We start from the raw sequence: 10,511 nt of genomic DNA, 5'->3' as shown, positions 1-10,511 counted from the left end.
AACCCCAGGGATATCCCCATCCCAAGTTACTTTGGACCCCGTGTTTTAGTTTCACTAATTCTGACATACTCTTTTGGTTGGTGGTGGTGCTGGGCTTGAATGCAGCTGTGAACCAGCCTCGTGCTCCGAAACGGGAACTGGACCCTAGACCAGACACTGAACTTTTTTGAGACAGGGTTTCTCTGTATAGCCCTGGCTGTCCTGGAACTCACTCTGTAGACCAGGCTGGCCTCGAACTCAGAAATCCGCCTGCCTCTGCCTCCCGATAAGGCGTGTGCCATCACCGCCCAACGACACTGAACTTTTAGGTTTGATTTTCACACAACATGGACAGTTTGAAGTTTTCATGGATAGACGGCGAGGTGGGGGAGAGGTGGGGGATGGGGTGGGATCCTGAGAGACAGGGTTTCCAGAGGACGGTGAAGGAGCTGAGGGACCGGACCGTGAGGCAACTCTGGGGGAAAAAGGAGGCTGAGGCCTACACCACCTCCCCCCCCCCTTCCTTTAAGTAGTTAGGGAACTTTCACTTTGGGTTGGTTTCCTCTTTATTGACTATTTCACCCCTGGCTTTTATTACTTAATGATCATTCATAGGTGGGGCTTCCTCTACACAAGCACGCGGGAGTTAATGCCTGGAGGTTCCCTGGGAGGGTACTTAAGAGCCCATGATCACCAGACAGAGCTATCAAAGCCAGGTCACCCTGCTGAAAAGCCCCTCCACTGCTCAGACCGGGTCTGGGACTCGGGCGGACCTGCTTCTCCCGCCCTCCAGATGGGGATGGAATCCACGGAGCCCAAGATCCTGCTCGTGGTCCAGAAGTGGGGGTAACGTCCTGGAGGGAGTTGTTTTCTTACCATTAGTTCAAAACTGGAAGAGCCAAAAGAGAGCTTCCCCTTGGTTCCTGGGGAGGGGATGTGCTCCTGTTTCTGCGGACCCCACGTCGGTTCCGCGGCAGAGCACTGGGGGCTGTGGGGCGCGACTCCTCAAAGCAAGACCTGCTCTTGCTCTGTCTACCCTACTAGGAGCTTGTGGGGGCGGGGGGGGGGGCGTCTCAGGCTTTTAGATTTGAACCTGGGAGGCCGAGCAGCCGAGTTGAGTTCCGTGGCAGTCATTGGCTGCTGCGGCGGAGTGACATCAGCGCGGAGGGAAATGGGAGGGAGGGCTGGGAGGAGCCTGGGAGGGGAGTGTCCTAGCTTCTAGCACACTCGGAGCCCGGGGAGCCAGAGGAAACAAACGCCGGCGCTGCCATGGGTCGCCAGCCTTGCCGAGGCGCCAAGCACACCGAGGGGAGCGTACAGCCGCACCTGGTCCGCGCTCGGGGAGCTGGGGACCGAGGTAGGCGACGAGCATCCGTTTGTGGCCCAGCGGCCGCGTGAGGCCTGGGTAGGCTCGAGACCCCTGGTGACGTGGAGAAGGTAGAAAGACCCGGGGATGGGGAAGATGAGGACCTAGGAGCAGGGCGTGCGCTCACACAAACACACACACAACACCCCTCTGTGCCCAGCGTGGGTAGGCATGCCTGGGACCAGACCCAGAGTCACATACCGTGTCCCAGAAAAATCATTTGCGGAGGAGGGGGTAACAACAGGGCTCAGCGTCGCCAGGACGCCCCGATCTGGCCACGGAGACTGTTCGGGGTGGGGTGAGTGGGCAGGTTTTAAAGGTCCACCCCCTCGCGCAGGAATGGGGTGTGTGTTGCCGTGGGCAGGCACACAACAATCGGCGGCGGTCGCCCCGAGGGGGGCGTGTGCGCACAGACTTCTCCATGAATAACCGCCGAGTTCGTCGGTAGTGGCAGAGGGGTGTACGCGTGCTCTCCCGCGTACACACACTGCATTAGGCGCCATCTGGTGTCGCCCGGCCGGGGAGAAAGGAGTGCAAGAGCCGGCTGGAAGGCAATAGCCTAAAGAGCAAATACTCCCCGCCCGTCCGAGCCCTTCCTTCTCCCGCCCCGCCCGCCTCCCTTGGAAGACTTGGAGGCCAAGGCCGCGAGAGGCGCAGGGTGGGGCTGGGCCGAGCTGGCGGTCCCTTAGAAACCTGGGACGAGGCTTTACGCGGGGGGACCTGCGCGCGCGCCCGGTACGTCCGAAGCATGGTGCTCGAGGCTTGTTCAGGGGCGAGTAGGTAGCGGTTGGTTAATGATTTAACCGCTGGCTTGGGACGTTGAAGCTGCGATCCTGATCTCTGGCTCCTCCCCATTCCTGGAGCGCCCCCAGCCGGAGGAACAAATCTGCCCTCCTGTGTCTGTGGTGTTGTCTGCTGGAGCTGCCTTTCCCCGTTGGGGGACCCCCGGTTGCTGTGGGTGAGTGTCCTAGACTGGCGGGGTGGATGGCGGTTGAGCTTCCTGGGAACAGACCGTAGGACTTGCGTGTGTGCCTGCGGGGGGAGGGGCTCTCCCTCTCTGTTAACTCAAACCAGGTTCCTTGTGTTTGCCCAATGAAATACTGCGGCCTGGGCTTCGGAAGTTTTCTTTTTCTCCCAGGGAGAATGAAAAGGAAATACAATGCTTTCTCTTTTCTTCTTGGCTGGGAACTTCTCCCTCCCTCCCCTCACCCCCCCTCCAACAGTCTCACCTCTTGCAATCTGACCGGCTCCCACGTCTCTCCCTGGGCCGACAGCTCCCATTCTTTGCCCAGGTAGTTGAGCCGTTGAATGAGGAAAGCTTCCTTGTGGGTGTCTTTACTTTGAAACCTCTTGTCCCTTCTCGCTGGAGCGGTTGGGATACTTTTCATCCTTACCCCCAGCAACCATCTGGACCCGAGATCTGGGGAGCATAAACAATGAGAGGCCCCTGGCAGGGGGCCCTCTGCCTTGCAACTTCTTTGCCCTGTCTGGGTTTCCAGTAACGCCTGCAGCAGCTTCTCCCGCCCCTTTCTGAGGCCTGGCTGGAGGAGGGGGGACCACCAGTGGGATGGAGTGAATTTTAAAGAACAAAGAACAGGGCCCACAGCATGGGGAACCTTAGCTACATACAGGTTTCTCCCAGAACTGGGGAGGTGGGGAGGAGGGCCATGCTGGAGCAGAGCCAGGCCTCTGGGCAACCCAAGGGCAGTTGGCAATAGTGGGGCATCACTAGAGACCGGGAAGCTACTATGCATGTTGGGGAGCTGCTACAGGGCTGAGTGTGGGAGGGACCATGTGCTACCAGCCCTGATCAGCTGCCTGTATGTGACTACTGATTAATGTGGTTTATCTCCTCTGTGAACAGGGACTTTGCCCCTTAACTATTTCCCACTGAGTGGAACCTTGGGAGATACGGGGAGGGAGGGGAGCTTCTCGGCTCCTGGTGGTCCGTCTTAGCGCGGACTTCAAGGAGCTGGATGCTAAAGCTAGCCTGCTCTCAAAGCAGTATTGATGTGAGGGTGTCTTGGCGCCTCTGGTAACTTCTCGGGGTTCGCAGGATCCTTTGCTCATGCTGTCTGTATGCTCGTGCTGTTCCTCTGAGCACTTCTTCCATTTTTTTGGGGGGGGGGGCTCCTGTCTCCCTCTCTTTTGAACCCTTGTTTCCCCCCTCAGTTTGTGGCTCACACATGCCTGCTTGTTCTGATCCTGTGTATGCGCCCAACCTTCTTTTGAAACTGACCATCCGAGCTTCCCAGCAGGAAGTCACAAGCAAAGGGAGAGTTTCCCTGAGTAAAGCTGTGGTCCCAGGGGTGGTCTCTTGCTGACCTGTAAGGGGATCCTAGACCCTCCCTTCAGAGCTTTCTCCAGGAAGGCCTGGGTCGCTTGTGTTTCAGCAACACCCTCCCCCATCCCTCCGCAACTGCAACTGCTTTCCATGGCCTGGACAGGCCGTGCCCAGCTGTGGCAGGCATGGTGTTTGATGTTGGTGTCTCCTTCTCTTCCTCTTTTCCTTTATCCCTGCCTCCTGCTTCCCTTGAAGTTTGGATGGAATTGGCAGGGGAGGGGCGTTTTCAAGCCAGCATCCCGGATGGCCTCGGAGGAGCGGGAGGAGCGGGAGGAGTGGCTCCAGCTGTTCTGGCCCCACAGACACTTAGGCGCTTACCCCTGTCGGGGGAGGGAAGACTCTGTCCCTCAGAAGAACAGAGGTGTTGGGTTGATGCCAGCGATAAGGCTGGGGAGTGGAGGGGGTTGAGCAATCTCACCCTGGCAGTTGATCATGGACCTGAGCTATGGTTAGGTCTTCTTCTGACCTAAGGACTGGAATCTTCCTTAGCCTTGGGAGAAGGGACCAAGTCCCAGAGCCAGGGCACACTTCAAGTGGTAGTTTAGCAGAAGGCCCTTGACAGCTGACTCCAGCAAATACTTTGAAGTGCCTCTGGGATGATGCTCAGCTATCCTTGAGTAGGGCCTGGGACAGTCACCGAGGGAGGGACAGCAGAGTGGCTAAAAGTAGCCCTGCCTGACTTGCCTGGTGGAGAAAGTTCAGCCATTAGCGGCCCACATTCCTACTCCTGATACCAGTGAAGCCCCAGCTTACAGTGGGCCTCCTGGAGCCTCGGGCTCCCTTCCAGCTGAGGAACACTTTCTAGCCCTTCCCTGCACCCCAGGCAGTGCTGGCCCGTGGAGCCTCCTTTAGAGACTGGTGGTCTTGACCTCACCTTTTCAAGCTGAGGTAGGCTCTCCCATTTTGGTCTGTGGTAGAACCAGTTTGAAGGTGTCATGTGTGCACACCCCTGCCTTTAATCCCAGGGCCGGGGCAAGAGAGCCTTGCACATCTTGCATGCTTGGGTCGCCATCCCCTGCCTTGGTTTTCAGGGTAGTGGATGATAGCAGAGGAAGCCACCGCAGCTCCCTGCCATCGCTGGGTTCTCCCTTCACCTGTCTTCATTCAGTAGCTGAGCCCGGTCCAGAGACTCTGGGTTTAGATCTTCCGAGATGTGACAAAGAAGCCAGGTGTTCCCCACCCCTTCCTTTCTATTCTGCTTGCATCCACCTCCACCCCCACCCCTTCCCCTGAAACTCCCATTCGGTTAGGACCCCCTCCTTTCTTCAGAATGTTGTTCAGGCCCCTGAAGCACCAGAGAGGGGACCCTCTGCTGTCCTCCTGCTCTGTTTGTGGAGTTAAAGCTTTATCAGTGGTGGAGAGGGAGAACTTAGAGCAGAGAGCCCAGTGGTGCCCTGTGTGGAGATCTCCTAGGAGAATCTGGGAGTTGCAGAGGAGCAGGCGGCGCTCTCCAGGAGTCTGGCACATCTGTCTCCTTTGAGGTCCTGTGCATGGTTGCTGGTAGAACGCAAGGGTCTCGTCAGTCTTGTCTCTTCCGTACCCTGATCCTGGGGAAGAATGAGAGTGTTTTTCATGGTCCTTATTGACCTGAAATCAGAAGGAGCAGAAGTTTGGTTTGAGAAGAGCTGGCCCTCTCCATCCCATATCACTAAAGGTCAAAGGTGAAGGAGAAGGAAGCCCTAGGCAGGGCTGCCTCATGACCCCCTGCGGGGTGGCAGTGCTAAGCTAGGACAGACTCTGTACCTTGGCTTCAGGGGACAGCTTCATGCGACACCCTGGAGCCTATGGGGTTAGGTTTGTACAGGTATGTTCAGGACTGCCCGTGGATCCTGTTTGAAATTAGTGTCACTGCGCATGCTCTGTAGATGTGGGGTCCCGGCTGAGTGCACATCTCAGGGTTGCCTTTGTATCTGTTGAGTTGTGTCACCCCTTGTAGAGTGAGTGTGTGTGTGTGTGTGTGTGTGTGTGAGCTTACATCTTTACCTTAATGTAGATGGCTTTGAAAGCTGTGGGGAAACTGAGGCAGAGATAGCTAGCAAGCTCAGTGTGGTAAGCCCGATTATGATCTGGCTCTTAACCCCCTCTATTCCAAGTCCCCAGCAAAGCCAGGCTGGAAGATCTGTCATCTCACTTAGGGGTTTTCTCTGGAGCCCCCAGAGTACCCTTGTGCTTGCCTCTCAGCTCAGGAGTGGTTTCTGGGAGAAGCAAAGTGAAACTAAACTAAGCCGGGCCTCGCGGATGGATCTGGTTGTAGGCACAGCAGCTTCCTTCTGATGTGAGGCCAGGAGCAGAAGCCCCACTTGTCCGCTTGTTTGCTAGACACCGTCTGCTATAGCCTGTGTATCGCCTGTGATGGCTGGTGTCGGGCAGCTGACTCCTGGAAGCCCACGTTTCCAGGAAAGGTCCTATAAACAAGTGAAGCTGCCGGATGTCCTTGGGTCATTAGTTGTTCTTCGTCTTGGCTCCTTGGTCAATTGTCGTTTCCGGTCTCTCCCAGGCCCTGGCCCCTTTCTCTTCCCTTGTGGGCAGGCCATGGTAAGGGAGACCATCCTCTTCACCCTCCTGCCGGCTTCCTTCCCCTGGTTCGAGCCAGAGGGTTCTGGACTGAGGGTAGAGATGGATGCTGGGTGAGACTGAGGTAATTTCCAGCTCAAGGGCTCCCATCCCCCCACCCCACCATCTATTTCCTAGAATTAATAATTTTCTCTAGGATGATAGAAAATGGAGTGCCCAGACTGTGGGAAAATTTAAATATATATATATATGTATGTATGTATCAGTGCTAGCCTGCATGTATGAATGTTCACCATGCGTGTGAACGCCTTCAGCAGGAGCCAGGCAGGCCCCAGGGAACTGGAGTTAGAGACAGTTGTGAGCCTCCATGTGCATGCTGGGAACAGAACTCTGATCCACTCCACAAGAGCAACAAATACTCTAACTGTGCTCTCTAGCTCCAGCGATATTTTAAAATAATTCTGTTTGTTTGTTTGTTTGTTTTTATTTGTTTTGTTTTTGTTTTTCGAGACAGGGTTTCTCTGTATAGCCTTGGCTGTCATGGAACTCACTTTGTAGACCAGGCTGGCCTCGAACTCAGAAATTCGCCTGCCTCTGCCTTCCAAGTGCTGGGATTAAAGGCATGTGCCACCACACCGGCTAAAATAATTCTTTTACACACACACATACACACTCACGCACACACGCACGCACGTGTGCACATTGGTCACAGTAAGGTCAGAAGACACCCTTGTGTGCTCCATTCTCTCCTTTCACCATGTGGTTCGGCATGCTGAGCTCAGGCCTTCAAGCTTGGTTACGAGTGCCTTTACAGATGTGAGCCATCTCATGGGTCTTGGGGAAATCTTTAAGACGAACACAGTCTGTGAAGCAGTGGGCTTCCTGTGGGTGTTTGGTCCCTGTAGCCCTCCCTCATCACCCCTTCGAGGCTTGATGAGACCCCTCCCACTCCGATGTGCTTGTAGAATGGAAACCCTCAGAGTTCAGCATCACATTTCTCTAGATTCTTCTCTCAGCTCTGTCCTTAGGAGCTGTGTGACCTTGGTGACTCATGGGCTCTCTAAACCCTGCCCTGCTTTCTCATCTTCAAGATGGAGACGACAGTGTGATCTGTGGTATTTGGTATTGTGGGGAAAAGGACCCAAGATAAAAGCTGTCAGACAGGCAACATGAGAACCTTCAGTACTAAAAGCCATTTAGCCAGAACATAGCATCTAGGACCTGGAGTGTCTGCTCTGCTCCATACTTCTTCTGACCCGTGGCCTGGGGAGAGGACCACCTGGTGCAGGGTCTGGCCCTCTGCCTGAGGCTAAGGAGCATCTCAAATCCTAGATGCCAGTTGATCAGGACCAACTTTGGGAGACGTCTTTCCAGACCACTCCTGATTCCAAAGTCGACTACACTCCCTCTTTTCCAACTAAGGGGTTGATTGCCGAGACACACTGTGTTTCCCCACTTGTTAGCCTGGTTCAGGCATTGGAATCGTGTAGTCTTATACACTGTTAAGGATTGCAAATTTGAGTGGGGGGCGTGGTAGCAATCAATAAAGCCAATCCTCTCAGGCTGGTGGAGGCAGGAATCTCTGTATATTGGAGATGATGGAGACTGACTGTGAGTCCACTAGAGAATGTGACAGTTGATGACAGTAGCCATAGAGCAGTGCTGTTAATAGCATAATGCTGGGAGCCGAGGGCAGCTCTGTGCTAGGACACAGGCATGTATGCAGCCCTGGCTTCTGTGTCCAAGTCTGATTACCACTTGCCCCAATAAAGGATAGAAAGCTGGTCATACGCATAACTTTAACTTTTCTATAGTTTTCTTAGTTTTGACTTTTGGAGACAGGGTTTCTTGTATAGTCGTGAAACTCACCCTGTCGACCAGGCTGGCCTCCAGCTCACAGTGCTGAGTGAGTGCTGAGATTAAAGGTGTGCATCACCACTGCCCAGTTTAACGTTAACTTTTCTAATAGTCATATTTTTTTTTAAAGGTAAATTTTCATATTAATGCTGCACACCCAAAATATTGCCATTTCCACATAGTTGTTGAAATTTTTCAGTGGAGGGTCTGGGAAATGACTCAGCAGTTAGGAATACTTGCTACATTTGCAGAGGACCTTGGGTTGATTGCTAGCACCCATGCCAGGCAGTTTACAAATACCTGTAACTTTAACTCCAGGGGAATCTAACTCCCTCTTCTCTGTCTCTGTGGGCATGTGTGCACGAATGGGTGCACACAAATGCGCACACACACATAGACACATACACAAGACACATATACACACATACATACACACACAAACACATGCAGACACAGACACACACACACTGTCACAAACAGACACACACATAGACACATACACAAGACACACACACATACATACACACACACACAGACACATGCAGACACATAGACACACACACATACTCTCACACACAGACACACACATAGGCACATATACAAGACACACACACATATACAGACACAGACATACACACACACACACAAATAAAAGAGAAGTGGACAAAATGGAGAGACATATGCTCCCTTTAATCCTAGCACTTGGCAGGCAGAGGCAGGTTAACCTCTGGTGAGTTCAAGGCCAGCCTGGTCTACATAGTGTGTTCCAGGCCAGCCAAGGCTACCTAGTAAGGCCCCCTCTCAAATAAGTACATAAGTAAATGTACAGAAATTACCTATGGTGTATTTTATATTGTTCTTTAAGATACAAAAGCTTCAACATCTATCATGTGTCTCACACTAAATAGTACACTATAGTCTGGATGCCAAACTTTATAAATATTTGATCAGTGTTTGGATTGCAAAAAAATTACAGTCATACACAGATTCACACAGGTTTTCCCAACACTCTGAAGTTTTCCTGTAAAGGAACCAAACATCCTATTTAAAATTTAAAATACTTTGAATTAGGAAAAAGAAAATGTTTCCCAATTCTCACTAGCCACAACGTGGCCCCTCGTGGCTGGTGGCAACCCTATGGGTAACTAGGTTTAGGATGTCACTGTGGGTGCCAGGCAGAAACCAATGTTGTTCATGTCTGCTGTAGTGTCCCGTTCAGTAAGGACAGTTGTTGCAGATAGGACAAGATTTTCTCTCCCCTTCTCTCTAGGCTTCTGAGGTAGACTCTTGTTTTGCAGCCCAAGCTGGACTGGCACTTGGAATCCTTCTGCCTCAGCTTTCCAAGGGCCAGGGTGAGCAGTGTATAGTGCCCAGCCTTCCTTATTCTGAGATGCACGTGGAAGAGTCCGTAGATGAGAGCAGCCAGGATGAATTCAGGGGGAAGACGGGCACTTGGGCTCTCACCACTGGATGCTCCAAACCTGCTCTGCCTGGTGAGACTCCAGATCTGCTTCAGAAAGCAGCAGAACAAGGCACAGAAGGAAAGGCTCTGTGGAAGCCGGCCACAGCTGCCCAGGCTCAGGAAGGAGCTCATATCGAGCCAAGGCAGCTTTGGTTGCTTTCCGCCCATTTAACAAAGCTGGTTCTTATAAGAGTTCAGGAAAATTGTTGTTCTTTGTTGCTGTCACATTTTTCCTCGTTTTGTTATTTTATGAGTATGAGGGTTTTCTTGCCTATGCATACAGTCTGTGCACTGTGTGTGTGCAGTGCCCAAGGTAGCCTGAAGAGGATCCCCTTAAACAGGAGTTACAGATGTCTGTGAGCTACAGTGTGGGTGCTGGGAACTGCCATGTTCCTATCTCTCCACATCTGTTTCCGGGTTTTTGTTGTGTTGTTGTTGTTTGAGGCAAGATCTCACTTTTTAACTCTGGCTGGCCTGGAACTCACCATACAGAACCAAGCAGTGGCCAAGTCATGAAGATCTGCCACCACAACCCGGTTTAGAAAAACAAACGAACGAACAAAACAGGCAACATCCTGCTCTGTAGCTCAGGCTAGCCCAGAGCTTCCTGTGTAGTCATACTGCCTCAGTCCTCCTGCATAGACTTCCCCCTGTGCTGAGACTGCAGTGTGAACCACCTACTGCTTCTCTGTTTACTTTACTGTTATTTGTGTTGCCGTGTTATATTTATATTTTATATAGTACCATTTACTGCTAATGTGTGTTTGTTACCAGGGATCAGGAGGCTCTCGGCTGCAGCGCCTAGGTTTACCTGGAATTTACTACGTACACTCTCTTTGACTCTCTTGAGCTGGGCTCCTCCTCGCTCACACTGAGTAGTTGGGGTGGCAGGGCCAGCGGCTCCAGGCCTGGCACTTGACTCTTTTTTTTTTTTTTTTTTTTTTTTTTTTTTTTTTTTTTTTTTTGGAGGTCTCTGGAACATTTTTGAC

The 10,511-nt window shown here is 52.6% G+C and overlaps 1 protein-coding gene across 4 annotated transcripts in view; it reads left to right on the top strand.

The window, feature by feature from the left end:
• Window positions 1–1,195: 1,195 nt before the first annotated feature.
• Cdc42ep4 (CDC42 effector protein 4) overlaps window positions 1,196–10,511 on the top strand; it is a 24,961-nt gene continuing 15,645 nt past the window's right edge. Inside the window, exon 1 of one of the 4 annotated variants that reach the window (XM_021177808.2) lies at window positions 1,196–1,336. The gene's annotated coding sequence lies outside the window, so the exon portion shown is untranslated. The other 3 variants (XM_029483804.1, XM_029483805.1, XM_021177807.2) reach the window with 3 other exon arrangements.

The sequence above is a fragment of the Mus caroli genome, chromosome 11, assembly GCF_900094665.2.
Source record: "Mus caroli chromosome 11, CAROLI_EIJ_v1.1, whole genome shotgun sequence".
NCBI classification, from domain to species: domain Eukaryota; kingdom Metazoa; phylum Chordata; class Mammalia; order Rodentia; family Muridae; genus Mus; species Mus caroli.
The sequence above is the reverse complement of the archived record's forward strand: the minus strand, read 5'-3'. Positions and strand labels throughout refer to the sequence as shown.